This window comes from Sitophilus oryzae, unplaced genomic scaffold, assembly GCF_002938485.1.
Source record: "Sitophilus oryzae breed Bouriz unplaced genomic scaffold, Soryzae_2.0 scaffold_172_pilon_pilon, whole genome shotgun sequence".
Lineage (NCBI taxonomy): Eukaryota > Metazoa > Arthropoda > Insecta > Coleoptera > Curculionidae > Sitophilus > Sitophilus oryzae.
The window spans coordinates 5850175-5863910 of record NW_022146424.1 but is presented as its reverse complement, the minus strand read 5'-3'; the positions used below and the strand labels follow the sequence as shown (position 1 = coordinate 5863910).

The 13736-nt window shown below is 31.3% G+C and overlaps 1 protein-coding gene across 1 annotated transcript in view; it reads left to right on the top strand.

Moving 5' to 3' along the window:
* Window positions 1–6775: 6775 nt before the first annotated feature.
* LOC115881729 overlaps window positions 6776–13736 on the top strand; it is a 39120-nt gene continuing 32159 nt past the window's right edge. Inside the window, exon 1 of the mRNA XM_030899345.1 lies at window positions 6776–6960. The gene's annotated coding sequence lies outside the window, so the exon portion shown is untranslated. The remainder of the gene's footprint in view (window positions 6961–13736) is intronic.

The window sequence follows — 13736 nt, the reverse complement described above, 5'->3', positions numbered from 1 at the left end:
AAAAACATTTAAAAGAAATAATATTGAATTAGATTTTTTACATTTTTGAAAATTGTAGTTATATTTAATATTATCCTTATATTATGTACCTCATTAAAACAAAAATGCAAAATTTTAATTACAAACTTTAAGAAAAAAGTTTATATAATAATGAGACAGTAGAGTAGGTAGAGATAAAGCAGATTTTATTTCCACGGCAGTCTAGTTTCTGTGTCAAAGGTGCTTAAATGTAGGATACATCATTAAGAGTACCACTCACCTATAACAAATTTGTAAATTTAAACCTAATTATAAAACTTTGGAAGGTCAAGGACATTAATGATGTACAGGGTGGCTCAAATTGGACGCTTTTAAAGGGAAACACACGTTTTCTATAGGAGATAGACGAAAAGTCATATCGGTGCCTGATGGAGTTCAATTTTTATCAAAAACATGATGGTAACTACCACAGACTAACCTTCTGCAACCTATTGTGAAACTACCAATCGATGTAGGTATTTTAGTATTTTGTGTTGCATATGTACAAAACGGGTATTTTGGAGCAGGTATTTTGAGTATTAGAGAACAGTTACTTCGGGTATTAGTTAAATACCTGTTACTTTGTAACGGGTAGATATTTCGTTTACATCACTACTTAACTATAATTTTCTAAAATTAATAATTTATGCGAGTTATCAACAGAAAAATTGATTTTTTTATTTGGGACACCCTGTATATTTTTAATTAACTGAAAAGATCTTAAAATTACATTTCCAAAAATATAGCACACTTGATATTTTGTTATAGTCCCCTTCAAAATACAGAATTTTAAAAAGTTTGTCACTTTAACTAGTAGCACGACAGCTAGTTGGCTTTGGACTCCTTATTGATGATCTGCAACTAATGGAACTTTTTTTCCAGCAAGACGAGGCACCGTTTCAGAACGCTGAAGCTATCAGCAAATTTTTGCAGCCAATTTCGAAAATAATTGAATAGCTAACCAAGGTTCCAGCCGTTGGCCGTCGAGGCCACAGGACTTGGTGCCTATGGATTTTTTTTATCTTTGCGGAAGGACAAAGGTCCTTAAGTTTAAATTGCTCGTATAATCTAGACAAGAATTAGAATTAGACTTAGCGGTTATGCGAGGGTATCTTTCACCATCACTGAGTTAATAAATTCCGCGAGAAATGTTCAAAAAGGGTCCCGTCTGTCCATAAGAGAAGACGGTCGACATGTCGAATACCTGTAGGAAAATGTCATGTCTTGGTTTGCTATTTATTAATTTATTATTATTGTTATTAGATAATAATAATTGTTAAATAAGTATAGTTTAAATTGTTATAAAATTCTGCATCTCTCATTGCAAATATTATTTTCGTTTTAATTGCTGTTTACAGCTAGATTTTTTTTGCATTACAACCGGCGCTGTTCGAATCCTCTATACAGGGTGCTACAAATTCGAGGTACGAGCATTGGTATCTCGGAAACCGTAATAGATACGAAGATGGTTAAATTGGGGCAAAGTTGCTCCTTGGGATGTTCACCAAGATGCCATCAAAAAAGTTTTAAAAATTTCAAGGATTGCTGAGTTTTTTTGGGAAAAACGGATTTTTTTGAAAATCAATTTTATTTTTTCCTGTCGTTACTTTTTAGAAAATTAAAAAACTAATTGCACATTCTCGTAGCCACTTTATTACGGCTATCTGATAGTATTTTTAGATTTTCAAATTAGCTGATAATTTGTGAGATACAGAGGCCAACTTAATTTTTTTAAATACGGACCTGCATTTTTTATTTGAAGTTTTGAAAGAACTCGGTCTCCTGAGTAAAATGATATGCCACACTTGATACTTTTCATTAGTTTTGGGTACCTTAACATTAACAACAACAAAACTATTTAATTATTATTTAAAATATTTTCAAGTCCGACTCTGGTTTTTTAAATTATTTAATCTGATTATATTCATCGCAAGAATATTGATCAGCGCTAATTAAAATTGAATAAGGAAAATCGAGAAAAATTGACAGATTCAAATAAATAATATTCAAGTCAGCAATTTAAAGATATTATTTTCAACTTTTCGCAATTTTTCAATGAATTTGAAATCTCAGTGTACGATCTAATAATATGCATAATATTAATCGTAGTTATTATAAATAAATCAACTTCTACAAACTAGTTACTAATGCTCTACATGTTCGAAAGGGTTGCAACCCTCTCTAATGCACAAATTTATTTTTTGTTCAATCTTGTTTAAAGCTCTTTGAACATATCTTCTTCTTATGGAGGACAGGAACCTCGCTGGTATATTATATTGTTCTACCATTTCCAATTTTCCTCCGGCGAAATAATTTGATTGTTTATATTATATTTATATTATTTATTTTATATCATTTTTTATTATTTTATTGCATTTTATTTTCCGTATTTAATGTTTTACCCCACGTCATTTATAAGTTTGAAAGATTATCAGTATTGTAACGATGAATAGATTTAATATTAGAAAAAAACAGAGCCGGACTTAAAATTAGTTTAAATAAATTGTGTTCAAATGTCCGAAACATAAAAAATATTAAGTGTGGCATATCATTCTACTCAGGAGACCGAGTTATTTCAAAATCTCAAATAAAAAATGCAGGTCCGTATTTAAAAAAATCAAGTTGAGCTCTGCATCTCACAAATTATCAGCTAATTTGAAAATCTAAAAATACTATCAGATAGCCCTAATAAAGTGGCTATGAGAATGTGCAATTAGTTTTTTAATTTTCTAAAAAGTAACGACAGGAAAAAATAAAATTGATTTTCAAAAAAATCCGTTTTTCTGAAAAAGCTCAGTAATCAGTCAAATTTTTGAAACTTCTTTGATAGCATGTTGGTGAACATCCCAAGGAGCAACTTTGCCCCAATTTAACCATCTTTGTATCTATTACGGTTTCCGAGATACCAATGCTCGTACCTCGAATTTGTATATGTACAAACACCCTGTATATGTACTTATTCAAAATGAGTGAATTTTTAAAAACTCTGTATTTCGAAGAGGAATCGAGCAAAATATCAAGTTGGCTATATTTTTGGAAAGGCAATTTTAAATTATTTTCAATTAATTAAAAATATACAAGGTGTCCCATATAAAAATCAAATTTTCTGTTGGTAACTCTTAATTTATTAATATTATTAAAAATATACCTATACTTAAACCATTAAATTCTACGTAAAAAAGTGCTTTGGAAATGTTTTCATAAAAGTACAAAATTTTCAAATTTTCCATAGCCATTTCCATGTGCGGTTTTCACCATCATGTTTTTGATAAAAATTGAGCTCCAGACACCGATATTAGTTCTTGTCTATCTCCTATAGAAAAGGATGTTTCCCTTTAAAAGCGTCTAATTTGGCCCACCCTGTACACTATCAAATTTCTTTGTCAAAGATCCTTTATAAAAGATATTTGATGAAAATTTGACAGTGTTAATATACAACATGGTTGGTAGTAATTGATTTATTTTGTTATTCAGTGTTGGGAATGTTGTCTGTGATGTGCGCTAACTGCCCTGACCTCTGGCACTGACTTTACTCAAACGCTACAATGCCGAAACTTTACTATATTTATGAACCGGATCTGCAGAAATCAACCACGATATCATTGAACTCGTTTCTAAACAGCCACAAGAATTGTTTGAAATCACTATAGGAGTGCATATGCCTAAATTACCTACAAGTAGGATTGAAAAGCAGTTGAGGAAAAATATGGGTAGTTCACCTCTGGGGATCACCTAAATTACCCATTGGTACTAAAATGGCTAAAAACAACAAGAAGGTACCTTAAGATCGGGAAAGTTAGCAATTCATTGAAAGCAGGAATTATAAAATACGATGCTGCTTGGGCTGCTACAAGTATTGATTTATCCTGCTTCAAATCCCAACCCAGCCACACCTACCAATTTTGAGCTATAGTTACTTTTATTTTGGTTGCTGACTTCCCAGTTGGCAACACATGAGAAGCAGGATCGCCAAAACTGGTTCCTGCTTGCGCTGCTATACTCCTGTTGGATCCCATATAGCACGTCCAAATGAAATTACGTTTCTACAAGGGAGACACATGAGAAACAACATATGTTAAAGTGAACCTAAGTGTTCATCTAGTTCTAACATATACATATGAGATACACGTAGGTTTATATTGATAGAATTGTGTGATACAATGTTTACTAGTTGTATACCGTATGCACTCAAGATTCTAAAGAGTTTTTTGTAACGTAACAAATAATTATTAAAATGATGAAATCTGACGTCGGTATATGAGACATACAATGTATAAGTCATATGTATGTGTGATACTTCGTATCATAGTTGTGCATATAGTAAACACCTTGTAAAAATGTGACGTATACACATAATATAAATATCTATATAGACACTTTGTAATAGTGTACTGTTGTGTCTACATTATAGCATGAAATGAAGGTGTGCCCATGCGCGGATAGCCTCAGGGTGCAGCCACACTATCCTAAAAACGGCGTATCGGCGTAACGGCGTAATGACCTTGAATATATTTCCAGTAATTCTATTGGCTGAAACATTCATCTGTCAGAAATTTTATCTGTCAAATTCATCTGTCAAAAATTTCAGCCAATAGAATTACTGGAAATCTATTCAAGGTCATTACGCCGTTACGCCGATACGCCGTTTTTAGGATAGTGTGGCTGCACCCTCAGCGTAGACACACCGACCAAGTGTATCTTATGTGTCCTCTCTCCTTTCTCCTTTCTAGGAGTGGTATGTGTTAGCAGCCATTATTGTTTTATTATTCGGAAGCTCTATATAAATGTTCTGTTTGTGTGTAGTTTAAAAGAGATTTTAAGGTAAGTACAAGTTGTTAATTACCTTGTTACACCTTTCTAAGAGTATTATTAATATTATAGCAGCGACTCTTCCCTTACTCGATACCCAATTTACCAAATTTTGACTCCAATGAATGAAAACTCCAAATATTCTCGTATAATGATAAAGAGGTTAGCTGAGTTAGCTCTGCAATATACAGTACATCTGCTGGATCTGTGTCTATGAAAGGAATGCGGACAAAAAATATTTAAATAAACAGCAATGTATTTTATACGTCGACTTGACGAGTACGTCACCGCAAATCGCTCCGCCCACTCATTTTATTGGCTACTTGCAAATTTGTCGAATTTTTATTGATGGGACGCGTCGTCTAATTTTTTACGAAGAACATCGAGAGAATATCGTTTCCCCTCTCATGGATACCCCGTAGCTACAGAACGGACAGACGTACTGTAATTTTTTTTAATTTGGAAATAATAAAAATCTAAATGGACCAGAGAAAGAAAGATTTAAGCACTTCAAAGAACTTCTTACACTGATATTCGGTAAGTTATTGATGGATCAATATATAGATATGTTTAATATTCAGTGATCAGTTTCATATAAAATTTAAGGGTGAGATTGTTAATCTGGAAATAAAATACAACAGAGTCCAACAGAGTGCTCGATGAACGAGTATGCTAATAAACCAACAGCTTGGAGGGAAAAGAGGAGAAAAAAATGACTAAACGAGGTCCACCAAATCGTGGCGATATACCAGTGTTTACCATTTTAGTATGTTGTTATACTAGGTACTTATATTTTTAATACAGTTTGATACAAATTCTGTTCTTTTACAGTGTTTTCTTACTTCTGGTTTCTGCAGTGTAAATAATTATTATTATTGTGTTATTGGCGCTATTGCGTTCCATGATATAAAGAAATATAAGAATTTTATTTTTTAATCACTTAATCCATTTTATGGAAGAAAAATGGTACATTTAATACAAAACAAAAATGGAACAATTTTAAGGCTACTTCTCTTGAACTTACGATCGAGATACTTTTGGAAAATACAAAGTTTTGCATTCCTATTTTTCGTTCTAAAAAGATATAATTGGTATCATTGAATAAATATTTCTTAAAAAGAACGAAAAGTTAGACATCAAAACTTGTATTATTTCCTAAATTCGTTCATAAGAAGTAGTTTTATCTAGCACAAGATGTATATACGAAGCAAAATACATACGTATACACGCGTTAGTCACAATTGCAATGTGTAAACATAGTTTAAACGTAATACACAAGCACTGTGTGTCCTACGGCACACTGTGTATCCCTTACTTTGTATACACGTAAATGCTGTACTGTGGCTACATTGTGAGGCGGACGTTTAACCTTTGTGCATACGTGTTGAACTACAATGTGTAAACGTAGCATATTTACATCGGGGGAATTGTGTCACCCTGTGTCTACATCTAATAATGTAAATACATCGTAAATGTGATTTGATGTCCTGTATGGGATCCTGCTCTAAATTTCATCCCAGCAACACTTGCTGTTTTTAAGATACAGCAAGTTTAAGTCTGATTGGTGACGTCACACATAGCAACACAACAAAAGCAGGATGGCTGAAACAAGTTCCTGCTTTTGCTGCAATAATCCTGCCTCATCCTGGTTCAAACCCCATACCAGCTACTCTTGTCGTTTTTAAAATAGAACGAATCGATTCCTGGTAGCAGTTGAGGTCCTTTAGGATCATACCTGTAAGAACACAAAGGAGGAATATTCAAAAGGGACATCAACATATAATTAACTGTAAAATATACCTCAATATGATGATATTTTTGGTAAACTTAGTTAAGCGTTTGGTGGATTGGACCTCTTAAACCAAGCGGTGGTGGTACATTTTCTCTTGCAGAGTTCGCTATAGAGAACGTATGGAGCCTAGCCGAAGAGTTAATCACCTACTTCGGCATCGAAGTGGTCGGTTTGGGTGCGTGCACCGCTGTCGATTGTCTTCTGTTTCCGGTCGCCGGATTCGCGCGGATACCTCGATCTTTGCGAGCTTTGTTGATGTTTTTTAACGGTCAAAAACGTCTTTTTAACGCAAAAGGAATCTATCGCAATTAGTGTATGGAATAAACCATTATAATCGTGCGGTAAGTTTATAAAATATGTATTTTCTCGAATTTTTTTAGTTTATTGTTTATAGTTATGGTTCTAAACAAAAGAGTTTAGAAGAAAACTCATTTTAGCGATATAATTTCTTTTACAGTAATATGCTCAGAAACTGGAATATCTCCGGAAATATCACATAAACTTAAAATTTCCTGTTTTGGTTTTTATTTCTTTGCGAGGGTATTTTATCATTTAGAAAAAATCTACAGAATACATTCTCAAAGTAACTTTTTTATATAGCTTCAATTATTGGTGACATCAAAACTCACTTAAGAATTTTCGTTTTTCTACGACCATCATCAATATTATTTTTTTAAATACGGACCCCTAGATTTTTTAATTCATTTTTAGAAGCTTATGACCTCCCAAATAGAATGCTGACTTGCTCAAAAATGTATCTATACAGGGTAGTCCGAACTATATTTCGGATACTTCGGCAGCATATTCTGCAGATAAAAATAAGTAAAATAGTTATTAGACAAAAATCATAAATTTGGAATGTTATTTTTTGCCAAAAGTTCAACTGAAACTGTTTTATCATCATTTTTTCGAAGAAAAATGTATGATTAATTAAAAAAAATTAAAAATTATATTAAATATTTTTTTACTTAGTAGTTTTATACAGGACAAAAACTTATTATTCTTCATCCCAGTTAAAAATATGTAGGTGACGCCCTCTACAAGTAGGAGTCATACTGACATCAAAATCAAAATTCTTATGCCAAAAAACTCCCAGATATCAATTTTCATCCAAATATTGACGTAACTTCAGAAATTATTTGGAAAAAATCGAAATAAAAATGAAACTTCTACACCCTGTATCTCCGAAACTAAGTAGTATTTTAGAACATACATTTATACTTTTTTACTTATTTTTATCTGCAGAATATGCTGCCGAAGTTTCCGGAATACAGTTCGGATCATCCTGTATATTATAAACTACTCCCATAAGAGGCAATGTGTTGGGGGATATTAGTATACGGATCACTTTTGTTATTTGTATAAAAAAACAAGCAACATTTTGTTGGGTAAGTATCATTGGAGGTCATAATAAGCTTTTAAAAAAAGAAATAACAAATTTAGGTTCTTATCACAGACAACATATAAACAATACATATTTTTTCTAACTGTCAAAATTTGCTTGTAAAAAATATGAAAGGTATCTGGAAATGTCAGTTTTTTCGCCATAATTCTGGAAATTACACGACCTTAAAGCACAGAAGTTCTCAGAACTTCGTAGTGTCGCCAGCGACACGTCAAAAGAACCAATCAAATTCAAATAGCTATCAATTTTAAATTTAAACAATTCTCATTGGTTGTTTGAAAAGTCAACCAATGTAGACAGCGACATAATGAAGTTCTGAGAACGGGCCTTTAGTTACTTCGAATTATTATTGGACTCATCGACAGGCAACTTTATCCCAATTTAAACTAGTGCTAGAAAACAATTGCTAGAGTGGAATTTGAAGCACCCGGTATACATGCTGCTATACAGATTTGTTCCAGGAAATTCTAGTGTTAAAATTATTATTTCTGAAAAAGAATAGAAACTGTTTTAATTTAAAATAACAGCTTAAAATAACGGGTTTGTGTTATTTACTGTTAAAGAAAACATCAGAAAATTATTAAAATAAAGTTCTTCATATTCGTATCTACATTCTTTCAAAGAAAAAAAGCGTTAATTAGTAATTAAATTATTTTTAAATATAACTACGTTACTTACTGCGTTACTTACAGACAAGAATCTTGTAATTGTCTTGTAACAGAAGTCTGTAATTTTATTCATTACTGAGTGAACATTGGGAAGTGTAATACTATTGTCGTCAATAATGCATGTTATATTATGATTTCATAATTATATTTTTTTCAATCCTTTTCTCTTAATATTAGTCCTTAGTCCTTTGCCTTGAACCACAGCCTATTCATTTGTCAGCCTGATGACTTACAATATTTTGCTAAATATACATAATTATTCGCTTAATCTTATGTAACGAAGTCGAATTCTGACTTCCATTGAAGCTATGTTTCAGCCGGTCCTACGTGATGCGTCCAACACAGGTTTCGATAACACTGCAATTGACAAGTGTGTCTCCCACACGATGTTGCAAATGTTCATGTGTTCAACGTTGAAAGGTGTTTGCCACATCGTGTGGGACTGACTTTATCAAAAATACCTGGTGCTCTGACTGCTAGCATGTGCACGAGCACATCACAGCGGCAGGAAAAACCTGGATACTCAAAAACAAGCGAAGAAGGCCAGCTGGTTGAGCTGGTACTTAATAAGCTGTGCTTTGAACTATATAGCTTTTTCGATATTATTTAACAAATAGCTATAACAATAATAATCAATTTTTCGTAATAATTGCTGTTTCATTATAATTAATTGATGTATAATTTTATTTCTTAACTAAAAATTTAAAAAAATCCAATTTTTTTTTCAAAAGATTCGAAATATTCAATTTATTTTGTCGCGAAAAAACCTTCATAGACTTGCGATTGGGGTCGAAACAGACTACCCATAAAAATATTTGCACTTATTTTAGACTCACCCTGTAGTGGGTTAACTAAAATTACCATATTAATGCCCATTTTTAAAAACGGTTACATAAATGAGGAATTGAGGAAAGAAGAAACACTGCAAAAAAATTACAAAGCTAGAACGAAGATTTTATTTAAAAAAGAAACACAGGTACCTTCTGATTTTTTTGTACTTATTCTTTGACATCCTGTATACTAGTCGGACAAATCAATTACTAGGTGTATCAATCATTGATCAAAAAATCATCAAAATGAACTACACGATAACAGTTATTTTAGTTGGACGTGTTTGGAATACGAGTGTAAACAATTGGAGAAAGTCATTGAGACCATTTTATTGATTTTCCGACCATTTAAATTTATTCTTCATGGGAAAGTTGACAGTTTTATAAGAAGATAATATGCAAAATAATGGCAATGGATAGTTAAAAAATATTACGTTCTGTATAAAGAAAAATATAAAGTATACAGGGTGTTAAAAAAGTGAATACCTAATGGCCAAATTTCAATAGATAATTTCTGATCAAAAAATAATAAAAACTTAAAACGTTAGGATGTTAAAACTTTATTAAAAAATATATTACTTATTTTATCTATCCTTTCAAGGGCTGTAACTTCTTCGGAAAATGTACCCTTGTATAGGAACTTTTTTCATATTATTTATTTAAGAAAATTATAATAAATTGAAAAAATATGAAGACTTTAACCCCCCTGTTTTTAAGAAATAAAACAATGTCGGACCTATGTTGATATAAAAAATAAATCTTATTTTTACGTGAGGAATCTCCTCACTAAAGATGGTATATTTCTTTAAAACACCCTGTATAGCAATTTTTGTTTTATTTTTATTTGTAATATCACCCACTGAAGTTTGGTATACTATTTTTTATACCTTATCTATACCGGGTGCGTTTCAAAAGTGGCTCACCCTTATAACTTTTTATTTTTTCAGATAAAAAAACGAGATTGTATTTAATTCTTTTCGGCCAATTCCTGTTTCACCGGAAATGACTACAATTTTTGATTTTTAAATGACACCCTCGGTATTTTTTACATTATTTGATAGAAAATGACACACTGAATAGAATAACATATAATATGTCAACTTTTGACATTTTCGCTTAAAATAAAATTGCATTTTAAATTTCAATTAAAGTGCCATTACTGTGTTAAAAACAGTAATTTTTTATCAAGGATCCTTAGAAAAATACATTTGATCGTCTAATGTTTTTACTGTCTTGTCCTGGCCAGTTAAAAGATGCCCAGATCATATTTTTAATCATATCTTAATTTTTTCAAATGGACCTAGGGTGACTCATTAGCATATATTTGGGAAAAGCATTTTTTTACGAATAATTAGGTACCACACACTTGGTATTTCGAGTCAAATTGTCGTTATGAACCGCCATGTTGCAATTTCAAACAAATAAACCATATTTGTTAATGTCAAAAATTGACATATGATATGTCATTCTATTCAGAATGTCATATTCTATCGAATAATGTAACAAAATACTGAGGGTGCCATTTAAAAATCAAAAGTTGGAGTCATTTCCGGTGAAACAGGAAGTAACCGTAAACAATTGAATACGCCAATCAATTCTAATTTATGTCATATACTAATATACCAAATCTCGATTTTTTATCTAAAAAAATAAAAAAGTTATAGAGGTGAGCCACTTTTGAGACGCACCCGGTATATAAAATAGATTTGTTTATGTTATGAGTTGTACCGATTTTTTTTGGTATATCTACATTTATTTTCTGTGACAATAATAATCAATAATTTTATTATACAAAATATCTATGTATTTTTAGAAATCATCAATAACACCGTTATTTGTCACTCCTTCTATGGAAATAAATTTCCATTCTAGTTTATGTTATTGCTATGCATATTTTAATATTTTAGAAAACTTATAATTAATATCCATGTCCCCATTTATCTATAAAATTAAATTATTTTTATTCTGACCGTCTACCGTTATATTTTTATTGTTTCCTCAAGTAATAATTATATTAAAAGTGCATACAATTTTACTTTGTTATCCAAACATTTAATCTTTGACTTTATGGTCGCCATATGCTAAAAAGACAGTGCAGTGTTTTTCAGTTACACAAAAAAAATTGCTGCAGCTGTAAAACAATAATAGTGTTTGCCTTAGGATAAATAATAAATGATTTATTTCTCTGTAATAATAATAGAAAGCAATTTTAAATTTTGTTCACTTGTAAAAGTGTATTCTATATTCTGAAGCTTGTTGAATTTTAATACTTACTTATAAAAATGTTTTTTGTCACTTTTAGTGATATTTTAATTTATAAATTTAATGATTTTCTTGTAATAATAATAATAATAAATAAAGCTTTATTGTACAAAAAACCAAAATAGCTTCATCGACAAAGCATTTACAAAACAAACAAAAGCACAAAAAATATACAAATAATAAAAAATATCATACAATTCAAAAAAAATTACGTCATTAAAATTTCAAATAGAACATACATGAACATTGCAGAACACAAAAAATGCGTGTCGATAAACTTTTACAATAGGAAAGTTGTAAATGGATATAATCATTTAAGAGTTATAAAATATTAAATACTAAACCAGTGTGTGAGATGATCAAAATTTTAAAATTCAAAACTGTTCATGATTAAACTTCAAAAAAAAGTCGTTTACCGCATATAGGGCTCTCTCCAGTAAGTATGATTTCAGAGCTTTGCGAAATGCGGGAAAGATCGAAAGCGACTTGATATTCAAAGGCAGATGATTGTACATTTTTTTGGCATTTTACAATATTGACCATTTAACTAGTTCTGAGCTCGGGGTTGGCAGATAAATATCGTGCTCCGCATTCCTAAGTGGATAGTTGTAAGATAGCCCTTCGGGAATAGCAGATATGTGCTTGCGGATTAAGCAAACGGATTCAAAAATGAATAAAGAAGGAAGAGTCAGTATTTTAAAATTTTTAAAGAAATTATAGCAGTCAGTTCTACTGTTCAGTCCCAATAAATATCGAACTCTTTTGAAGTTTGAAAATATGTACGATCAAATTTTGTTGCGCAGCAAGTACCCCAGAATGGAAGGGCATAACGAAGATGTGACTCAAAAAGATTATAATAGACTATTCTAGAGGTTGATAAGTTAAGTTCCTTAGAAACTGATCTGAGCGCAAAACAGGCAGCGCTTAGTTTCTTTGATAAAGCTTCGATGTGTAAGTCCCATTTTAACGAGTTGTCTACAACAAGTCCTAAGAATTTCACGTCAGTAGTGGTGTTATTAAGTACAAAAGTTTGGTATAGTACTTTTATATGACAAAACTTTAATTTTTGATAGGTTGAGGCATAGGAGATTAGATCGCGTCACTGGATATAGTATTAATCTATAATCAAGGGTATTATATTATAGTGCCGTAACATCTGGGCCGCTCCAAGTGAAACTAGTATCGTCCGCAAAGAGGCAGATTTTACCGCTAATGTCTAGATTTGCAATGTCGTTAATAAACACTAGAAACAAAATAGGGTCAAGTACTGAACTCTGAAGGACACCACATTCTATAAGCTTACAAGAAGACATAGACGTATCAATCCTCACAATAGACGTATCATCCTCTTATTCTTTTAATTAGAGATAAGCAAAACTGTGATTGCGATGTGGAATCAAAATAAGTTCATTGGACACAATTCACCTCTATACAAAAGTGCTTTGTTTGTCCGGTAGAGGGTATCAAAATAAACATATTTTTAAGTTATTTTATCAATCTTAATTCCGATTTGAATGAAATTTGCAGTGTCTATGTTTTTCTGAATGCTTTAACATTTTTTTAACATTTTGTCCATGGAATAGTGATTAAATAAAAAAATATATCTTAAGAGTCAAGAATATTTTAAATAAAAATCAGAATGCAGTGTTTACCACGATTTGTTGAGTTTTTTACCAATTTATTTCTAGTTAAACAAAACTGTTACTTTGTTTTAACCGTCTCATTTATTATTGAATTTTTAACCGGGCATTAATAAATTTCTTTTTTTTTAAATAAAGACTTGTATTAAGACATCTCTTGAAAAAAAAACGCTTTGCTATGCAAAAAACTAATTTTCTTAGTTGCCCAGAAATCGGATTACTATTTTTAAGAAGTAATCAGAATAATTATACGAGCAAGCCGCAAAAATAATCGATCTTTTCCGCCATCGGATCGCTCGTTCTTTTTGGACA